The 11,019-nt window shown below is 35.6% G+C and overlaps 1 pseudogene; it reads left to right on the top strand.

The window, feature by feature from the left end:
• The first annotated feature begins 2,961 nt into the window (after positions 1–2,961).
• The window catches only part of LOC103743100, a 43,998-nt pseudogene continuing 35,940 nt past the window's right edge, over positions 2,962–11,019 (top strand).

The following is an 11,019-nucleotide window of genomic DNA, read 5'->3' as shown; positions in this document are numbered from 1 at the left end:
AATGCTACTGTTCTTTCGTTTTAACTATAGTAAATACCTAACCATAACCCTAACCCTAAACCTAACCCTAACCCTAACCCTAGCCCTAACCCGGCTCTGTTTTCTATGGGAAAGCAAGCACTTAGATACAGAAGTGATATATATTTTTCTTAAGCAATCTGTCTGACATTGATGCCACAGTCCATTTACATATATATCATAAAGAATGTTGTTTAATGCGATATTGTCTGTTCTTAGATTTTCAGTAATTTAAATCATTTCAAGAACTACTGTGTTTTCTCCAGGAAAGCAAACACTTAGATACTGATGCGACATGTATTGGACTTAAACCACCTGACTGACATTGATTGCACAATCCTTTTACATACAAATCATAAAGAACATTGTGAAATGCGAAATGTTACTGTTCTTCCGTTTTAACTACAGTAAATACATAACCCTAACCCTAACCCTAATGCTAACCATGATGCTAACCCTAACTCTCACCCTAACCCTAACCTGAACCCTAACCCTACTGGGCTTTCTATGAGAAAGCAAACATTTAGATAGAGAAGCGATATATATTTTTCTTAAGCAACGTGACTGACATTGATGGCACAGTCCTTTTACATACAATTTGAAAAGAACATTTTGAACTGCAAAATGCTACAGCTCTTTTTTTAACTATAGTAAATACCAAACCCTAACTCTAACACTAACTCCAAACCTAAACCTAACCCTAAAACTAACCCTAACTTAACCCTAACCCTAAACCTAATGATAACCCTAACCCTAAACCTAAACCTAACCCTAACCATAACCCTAACGCTAACACTAACTCTAACCATAACCCTAACCCTAACTGTAACTTAACCCTAACCCTAAACCTAACTCTAACCCTAACCCTAACATTAACCCTAACCCTAACCCTACACCTAACACTAATCCAAACCTAACCATAACCATAACTCTGTCCCTAAAGCTAACCCTAACCATAACCCTAACCCTACTGTGTTTTCTATGGGAAAGAAAGCACTTAGATATGGAAGCCAAATATATTTTTCTTAAGCAGCCTGACTGACACTGATGCCACCATCCTTTTACACACAAATCATAAAGAACATTGTTAAATGCTAATTTTTGCTCTTCTTAGGTTTTCAGTATGGTAAATACATTGTGAGAACTAGTGTGTTTTCTATGGGAAAGCAAGCACTTAGTTACAGATGCAACACACATTTTTCTTAATCATCCTGACTGACATGGATGCCACATTCCTTTTATGTACAACACATAAAGAACTCTTCTAAATGCAAAATGTTATTGTTTTTTCATTTTCATTATGGTAAATAAATTGGGAAGGCAGAAGCAAATACACACAAATGAGACCCATATATTCCTTAAGGAACCTGACTGACATTGATGGCACAGCCCTTTACATACAACTCCTAAAGAACTTTGTGAAATGTGAAATACTACAGTTCTTTCATTTTAACTACAGTAAATACCTAACCCTATTGCTAGCCCTAACCCTAACCCTAACCGTAACTCTAACGCTAACCCTAAACTTAACCCAAACCCTATCACTAATCCTAAACCTAAACCTAACACTAACCCTAACCCTAACACTAACCCAATGCTAACCGTAACCCAAACCCTAACCCTAACCTTAACCCTAACCCTAACCCTCACCGTAACCCTACTGTGTTTTCTATGGGAAAGCAAGCACTTACTTAGACACCAAAGCGACCTATATTTTCCTTTAGCAACTTGTCTGACATTGATGCTACAGTCCTTTTATACACAAATCATAAAGAACGTTGTTAAATGCAAATTTTGCTGTTCTTAGGCTATCAGTATCATAAATACATTGCAAGAACTACTGTGTTTTCTACGGAAAGCAAGCACTTAGATACAGATGTGAAACGTATTTTTCTTAAGCATCCTGACTGACATGGATGCCACTGTCCTTTTAAGTACAACACATAAAGAACTTTTTAAAATGCAAAATGTTACTTTTTCATTTTTATTACATTAAATACATTGAGAGAATGACTGTGTTTTCTAGATGAAAGCAAACACTTACATGTGACACATATTTTTCTTAAGCAACCTTACTGACATTGATGCCACAATCCTTTTACATAAAACTCATAAAGGTTTTGAAATGTGAACTGCTACTGTTCTTTCATTTTAACTCTAGTAAAACCTACCCCTACCCCTAACCCTAACCGTAACCCTAAACCTAACGCTAACTCTAAACCTAACCATAAACCAAACACTAACCCTAACACTAACCATAACCATAACACTAACCTTACCCCTAATCCTAACCCTAATGCTAATCCTAAACCTAACCCTATCCCTAACCCTAAACTTAACCCGAACCCTAACACTAACCCTACTGTGTTTTCTAAGGGAAAGGAAGCACTTACAAAACGACACGTTTTTCTTAAGAAACTTGAATGACATTAATGCCACAGTCCTTTTACATACAAATCATAAAGAATGTTGCTAAATGCAAAATTTTGCTGTTCTTAGGTTTTCAGTATGATAAATTCATTGTGAGAACTACTGTGTTTTCTATGGACAAGCAAGCACTTAGATACAGAAGCTACATATAGCTTTCTTAAGCAATCTGACTGATATTGATGCCATAGTCCTTTTGCATATAAATCATAAAGAATGCAGAAAATGCGAAATTTTGCTGTTCTTAGGTTTTCATAATGGTAAATACATTGCGAGAACTACTGTGTTTTCTATGGGAAAGCAAGTATTTAGATACAGATGCGACACATTATTCTTAAGCATCCTGAGTGACATGGATGACACAGTCCTTTTACATACGACTCATAAAGAATTCTTTTAAGTGCAAAATGTTACTGTTTTTCCATTTTCACTACAGTAAATACATTGGGAGAAATACTCCGTTTTCTAGGTGAAAGAAAACACACACAGATGAGTCACATATATTTCTTAAGCAACATGACTGACATTGATGGCACAGTCCTTTTCCATACAAAACATAAGAATGTTTCGATATGCGAGATGCTGCTGTTCTTTCGTTTTAACTATAGTAAGTACCTAACCATAACCCTAACCCTAACCCTAACCCTAACCCTAACCCTAACCCTAATCCTGCTCTGTTTTCTATGGGAAAGCAAAGACTTATATACAGAAGCGATATATATTTTTCTTAAGCAACCTGACTGACATTGATGCCACAGTCCATTTACATATAAATCATAAAGAAGGGTATTTAATGAATGCGATATTTTGCTGTTCTTAGATGTTCAGTATGTTAAATCATTTCGAGAACTACTGTGTTTTTTCCGAGAAAGCAAACACTTAGGTACTGATGTGACATGTATTTGTCTTAAACCACCTGACTGACATTGATTGCACTGTCCTTTAACATACAAACCATAAAGAATATTGTGAAATGTGAAATGCTACTGTTCTTTCGTTTAAACTATAGTAAATACATAACCATAACCCTAAACCTAACGCTAACCCTAACTCTCACACTAACCCTAACCTGAACCCTAACCCTACTGTGCTTTCTATAAGAAAGCAAACATTTAGATACAGAAGCAATATTTATTTTGCTTAAGCAACCTGACTGACATTGATGGCACAGTCCTTTTACATACAATTCGAAAACAACGTTGTGAAATGCGAAATGCTACAGTTCTTTCATTTTAACTGTAGTAAACACCTAACCCTAACTCTAACGATAATCCGAACCCTAACCCTAACTCTAACCCTAACCCTAAACCTAACCCGAACTCTAACCGTAACTTAACCCTAACCTTAACCTTAACCCTAATGCTAAACCTAACCCTAACTATAGCCCTAACCCTAACCATAAACCTAACCCTAACCCTAACTTAACCCTAACCCTAACCCTAAACCTAACACTAACCCTAACCCTAACACTAACACCAACACTAACACTAATGTTAACCTTAATGCTAACCCTAACCTTAACTCTAATTCTAACCCTAACCCTAACCCCAATCCTAACCATAACCCTAACCATAACCCTAACCCTAACCCCACTGTGTTTTCTACCGGAAAGCAAGCACTTAGATACAGAAGCGACATATAATTTTCTTAAGCAACCTGACTGACATTGACACCACAGTTCTTTTACAGACACATCATAAAGAACGTTGTTAGATGCGAAATTTTTCTGTTCTTAGGGTTTAAGTACAGTAAATACATTTCAAAAACTAGTGTGTTTTCTACGGGAAAGCAAGCACAGGTACTGATGTGACACACATTTTTCTTAAGCAAACTGACTAGCATTGATGGCACATCCTTTTACATACAACTCATAGAGAACATTGTGAAATGCGAAATGCTACTATTCTTTCATTTTAACTATAGTAAATCTCTAACCCTAACGCTAACCCTAACCATAATGCTAACCCTAACCCTAACACTAACACTAACCCTAACCCTAACACTAGCCCTAACCCTAACCCTACACCTAATGCTAACCCTAACCTAACCTTAATCATAACGCTATCCCTAAAGATAAGCCTAACCATAACCCTAACCCTACTGTGTTTTTTATGGGAAAGAAAGCACTTAGAAACCGAAGCGACATATATTTTTCTTAAGCAGCCTGACTGACATTGATGCCACAGTCCTTTTACACACAAATCATAAAGAACATTGTTAAATGCTCATTTTTGCTCTTCTTAGGTTTTCAGTATGGTAAATAAATTGTGAGAACTAGTGTGTTTTCTATGGGAAAGCAAGCACTTAGTTACAGATGCAACACATATTTTTCTTAATCCTCCTGACTGACATGGATGCCACATTCCTTTTATGTACAACTCATAAAGAACTATTTTAAATGTGAATTGTTATTGTTTTTTTCATTTTCATTAAGGTAAATACATTGGGAAAGCAGAAGCAAACACACACAGATGAGACCCATATATTCCTCCTGACTGACATTGCTGGCACAGCCCTTTACATACAACTCCTAAAGAACTTTTTGAAATACGAAATGCTACAGTTCTTTTGTTTTCACTATAGCAAATATGTAACCCTAAAGCTAACCCTAAACCTAACCCTAACCCTAACCCTAACTCTAACCATAACCCTAACCTTAACCCTAACCCTAACCCTAAATATAACTCTAATGCTAACCCTAACCCTAACCCTAACCCTAACCCTATCACTAACTCTAACCTTAAACCTAACACTAACCCAAGCCCTACACCTAACACTAACCCTAACCCTAGCCCTAACCCTAATGCTAACCTTAACTCTCACCCTAACCCTAACCATAACCCTAACCTTAACCCCACTGTGTTTTCTATGGGAAAGCAAGCACTTAGATACAGAAGCGAAATAAAATTTTCTTAAGCAACCTGACTGACATTGACGCCACAGTCCTTTTACAAATACATCATAAAGAACGTTGTTAAATGCGAAATTTTTCTGTTCTTAGGGGTTTCAGTATGCTAAGTACATTGCGAGAACTACTGTGTTTTCTATGGGAAGGCAAGCACCTTAGATACAAAAGTGACACACATTTTTCTTAAGCAACCTGACTGACATTGATGCCACAGTCCTTTTACACACAAATCATAAAGAACTTTCTTAAATGAGAAATTTTGCCATTCTTAGGTTTTCAAAATGGGAAATACATTGCGAGAACTATTATGTTTTCTACCAGAAAGCAAGCACTTAGATGAAGAAGTGACATATATTATTCTTAAGCAACCTGAATGAAATTGATGCCACAGTCCTTTTACAAACAAATATAAAGAATGTTGTTAAATGCGGTATTTTACTGTTCTTATGTTTCAGTATGGTAAACATACTGCAAGAACTACTGTGTTTTCTACAGGTAAGCAAGCACTTACATACAAATGTGACACAAGTTTTTGTTAAGCAACCCGACTGACATTGATGCCACAGTTCTTTTACAAACAAATCATAAAGAATGTTGTTAAATGTGAAATTTTTCTGTTCTTAGGGTTTCAGTGTGCTAAATACATTGCAAGAACTACTGTGTTTTCTACAGGAAAGCAATCACTTAGTTACTGATGTGACACAAATTTTTCTTAACCAACCTGACTAGCATTGATGGCACAATCCTTTTAAATACAAGTCATAACTTTGTGAAATATTAAATGCTACAGTTCTTTTGTTTTAACTATACCAAATACCTAACCCTAACTCTAATGCTAACCCTAACCCTAACCCTAACTCTAACCCTAACCCTAACTCTAACCCTAACCCTAAAACTAACCCTGATGCTTACCCTAATGCTAACCCTAACTCTAACGCTAACCCTACCCTAAACCTAATGCTAACCCTAACCCTAAACCTAATGCTAACCATAACCCTAACCCTAACCCTAACTCTAACCCTAAGGCAATCCCTAACCCTAACCCTAACCCTAACCTTAACCCTAACCCTAACCTTACTGTGTTTTCTACAGGAAATGAGCACTTAGATAAAGAAGCGACATATATTTTTCTTAAGCAACCTAAATGACTTGATGTCATAGTCCTTTTACATACAAATCATAAAGAACGTTGTTAAATGCGAAATTTTGCTGTTCTTAGGTTTTCAGTATGGTAAATACATTGTGAGAACTACTGTGTTTTCTATGGGAAAGCAATCACTTAGATACAGATGTGACACATATTTTTCTTAAGCATCCTGACTGACATGGATGCCACAGCCCTTTTACGTACAACTCATAAAATACATTTTTGAATGTGAAATGTTACTGTTTTTTCGTTTTCACTGCCATAAATATATTGGGAGAACTTGTGTTTCCTAGTCCAAAGCAAACGCTTCCATACAGAGGCGACACATATATTTCTTAAGCAACTGGACTGATATTGATGTTGCAGGTCCTTTATGCACAACTCATAAAGAACTTTAAGAAATGCAAAATGCTACAGTTCTTTCTTTTTAACAATAGTAAATTCCTAACCCTAACCCTAACCCTAACCCAAACATAACCCTAACGCTATCTCTAATCCTAACCCTAAACAAAACCATAACCCTAACCCTAACCCTAACTGTAAGGGTAACCCTAACCCTAACACTAACACTAACGCTAACCCTAATCAAAATCCTAACACTAACCCTAATGCTAACCCTTACCCTAACCCTACTGTTTCTAAGGGAAAGGAAACACTTACATAAAGAAGCGACATATATTTTTCTTAACTCGAACCCGAACCCGAACCCTAACTTTACTGTGTTTTCTATGAGAAAGCAAGCACTTTGACACAGAAGCAATGTATTTTTTTTTCTTAAGCAACCTGAATGACATTGATACCACATTCCCTTTACATACAAATCATAAAGAAAGGTGTTATACACGATATTTTCCTGTTCTTAGGTATTCAGTATGGTAAATATATTGTGAGAACTACTGTGTTTTCTACAGGAAGGCAAGCACTTAGATATAGATGTGACGCATTTTTTTCATAAGCATCCTGACTGACATGGATGCCACAGTCCTTTTATTTACAACTCATAAAATATTTTTTTTAATGCGAAATGTTACTATTTTCTCATTTTCACTGAAGTAAATATATTGGGAGAACTACTATGTTTTCTAGGCAAAAGCAAACACTTACATAAGAGGCGACGCATATATTTCTTAAGCAACCTGACTGACATTGATGGAAGAGTCTTTTTACAAAAAACTCAAAAGAACGTTGTGCAATGTGAAATGCTACTGTTCTTTCATTTTAACTATAGTAATTACTTAACCATAACTCTAACGCTAACCATAACCCTAACCCTAACCTTAACCCTAACCCTAATGCTAAACCTAACGCTAACCCTAAACCTAACACTAACTCTAACCCTAACCCTAACCCTAAGCCTACTGTGTTTTCTACATTAAAGCAAGCACTTAGATACAGAAGTGACATATATTTTTCTTATGCAACCTGACTGATGTTGATCCCACAGTCCATTTACATACAAGTCATAAAGAATGGTGTTAAATGTGAAAATTCGCTGTTCTTAGGGTTTCAGTATGGTAAATGCACTGCGAGAACTATTGTGTTTTCTATGGGAAAGCAAGCACTAAGATACAGATGTGACACATATTTTTCTGAAGTATCCTGACTGACATGGATGCCACAGTCCTTTAACGTACAACTCATAAAGAACTTATTTAAATGCCAAATGTTATTGTTTTTTTTGTTTTCACTATAGTAAATGTATTGGGAGAATTACTGTGTTTCCTAGGTGAAAGCAAACACATACATACAGATGCGACACATCTTTTTCTTAAGCAAACTGACAGTGATGGCACAGTCCTTTTACATACAACTCATAAAGAACATTGTGAAATGCGAACTGTTACTGTTCTTTCATTTTAACTATAGTAAATACCTAACCCAAACCCTTGCCCTAACCCTAACAATAGCACTAACCATAACGCTAACCACAAGGCTAACGCTAACCCTAACCCCAACCCTAACCCTAAAATAACCCTAACCCTAACCCTAACGCTAACCCTAACCCTAACCCTACTGTGTTTTCATGGGGAAGCAAGCACTTAGATACAGAAGTGACATATATTTTTCTAAAGCAATCTGAATCACATTTTTCCTACAGTCCATTTACATACAAATCATAAAGAACGTTGTTAAATGCGAAATTTTGCTGTTCGTAGGTTTTAAGTATGGTAAATACATTGCTAGAACTATTGTGTTTTCTAAGGGAAAGCAAGCACTTAGATACAGATGCGACACATATTTTTCTTAAGCATTCTGACTGACATGGATGCTAACCAAGAAGATATTACAATCCTTAACATATATGCACCAAACTCTGGTGCACCCAAATTCATAATACTACAAGACTTTGTAGTATTCACAATACTACAAGACAATACTACAAGACTTTAAGACACATATTAACCCCAACTGAGTAATAGTAGGGGACTTCAATACCCCACTTTCTCCATTAGACAGGTCAACTGGACAAAGAATAAACAGAGAGATGTCTGAGTTAAACGATACCATACATCAAATTGGCTTATCAGACATCTTTTGAATATTCTACCCAAGCACCAAAGAATAAACTTTCTACTCAGCACCCCATGGAACTTTTTCAAAAATTGAACACATACTGGGCCACAAAACAAACTTCAACAAATACATACAAGTTGAAATAATTACATGCATTCTATTGGCCCACAACGCAACAAAGCTCAAAATCAACACTAGACAAAGCCCTAGTCACTACACAAACTCATGGCGATTGAACAACACACTCCTAAACAATGAGTGGGTCAAAGGAGAAATTAAGAAATAAAAGAATTTCTGGAATTCAAAAAAAAGGACAATACAACACAATATAACTTCTGGGGCACTTTAAAAGCAGTCCTAAGAGTGAAGTTTATAGCTTTAAGTGCCCACATTAAAAAATTAGAAAGAGCCCAAATAAATGACCTAACACTGCAACTCAAGATGCTGGAAAGGCAAGAACAAATGAAACCCAAACCCGGCAGAAGAGAAGAAATAACAAAAATCAGAGAACAAATTAATGAAACAGAAAGAACAAAAAAAAAATACAAAGAATCAATGAATCTAAAAGCTGGCTCTTTGAAAAGCTAAATAAGATAGACAGGCCCTTAGCTCAGTTAACCAAAAGAAAGTAAGAGTAAATCCAAATCAACAAAATCAGAGTGTCTGTCACAACAGACACCCAAAAGATCCAGAGCATTATAAGGGAATATTTTTAAAACGTATATGCTACTAAATTTGAAAATCTAAAAGAAATAGATGGATATCTAAAATCATGAGAACCGCCAAAGTTAAACCAAGAAGAGGTCAACAGTTTAAACAGACCCATAACATATAAGGAAATTGAAACAGTAATACAAAGCCTCCCAACTACAAGAAGCCCAGGCCCAGATAGATTTACAGCTGAATTCTACCAGAGATTTAAAGAAGACCTCCAACCAATGCTACTTAAATTATTCAAAATTATAGACACGGAAATTCCTTCCATAAAGCCAGCATCACTCTAATACCCAAACCACATAAAGACACAACCAAAAAAAAAAAAAAACTAAAGACATTAATGAACATAGTTGCAAAAATTCTCAACAAAATACTTGCAAACCACATATAGCTGTACATTAAAAAAATCATTCACCATGCTCAAGTAGGCTTTATCCCAGAGATGCAGAGATTGTTCAATATTATCCGAGAGATGCAGAGATTGTTCAATATACACAAGTCAATAAACATCATTAATCATATAAATGGACTCAATGACAAAAACACATCATCTTAATAGATGCAGAAAAGGCTTTTGACAAAATTCAACATGCATTTATGTTCAAAGTCCTAGAGGGAATTGGACTGGAAGGAACATACTTCAACATAATTAAAGCTGTATACAACAAACCCAAGATCAACATCATTTTAAATGGAGAAAAGCTGGACGCATTCCCATTAAAATCAGGAACCAGACAAGGATATCCACTATCTCCTTTTCAACATACTGCTCGAAACTCTCACTAGAGCAAAAAGACAGGAGAAGGAAATTAAAGGGAATTATAAGAATAGGAAAGGAATCATTAATTAATTATTAATTATAATTGTTAATTAATTATTAATTATAAGAATTGGAAAGGAATTATTAATTGGAAAAGAAGAGGTCAAACTTTCACTTTTTGCAGATGATATTATACTATACCTAAGAGATCTCAAAAGTTCCACCAGTAAACTCTGAGAAGTGATCAACACTTTCAGTATAGTGGCAGATTATAAAATTAATCTATAAAAATCAGTACACTTTCTATATACCAATAACAAGCAATTGGAGAAAGAATACGGGGAAATGGTCCCATTCACAATTGCTGCAAAAAAATAAAATATCTTGGAATAAAGACCAAAGACACCAAAGATCTCTACTATGAAAATGTTAAATCATTAAACAAAGAGATTGAGGAAGACACCAGGAGATGGAAGGACCTCCCAGGTTCATGGATTAGAAGAATTAATATTGTTAAAATGACCATCC

Source organism: Nannospalax galili, unplaced genomic scaffold, assembly GCF_000622305.1.
Source record: "Nannospalax galili isolate Female #2095 unplaced genomic scaffold, S.galili_v1.0 scaffold2782, whole genome shotgun sequence".
NCBI lineage: Eukaryota > Metazoa > Chordata > Mammalia > Rodentia > Spalacidae > Nannospalax > Nannospalax galili.
This window is presented reverse-complemented; position numbering and strand designations above follow the sequence as displayed.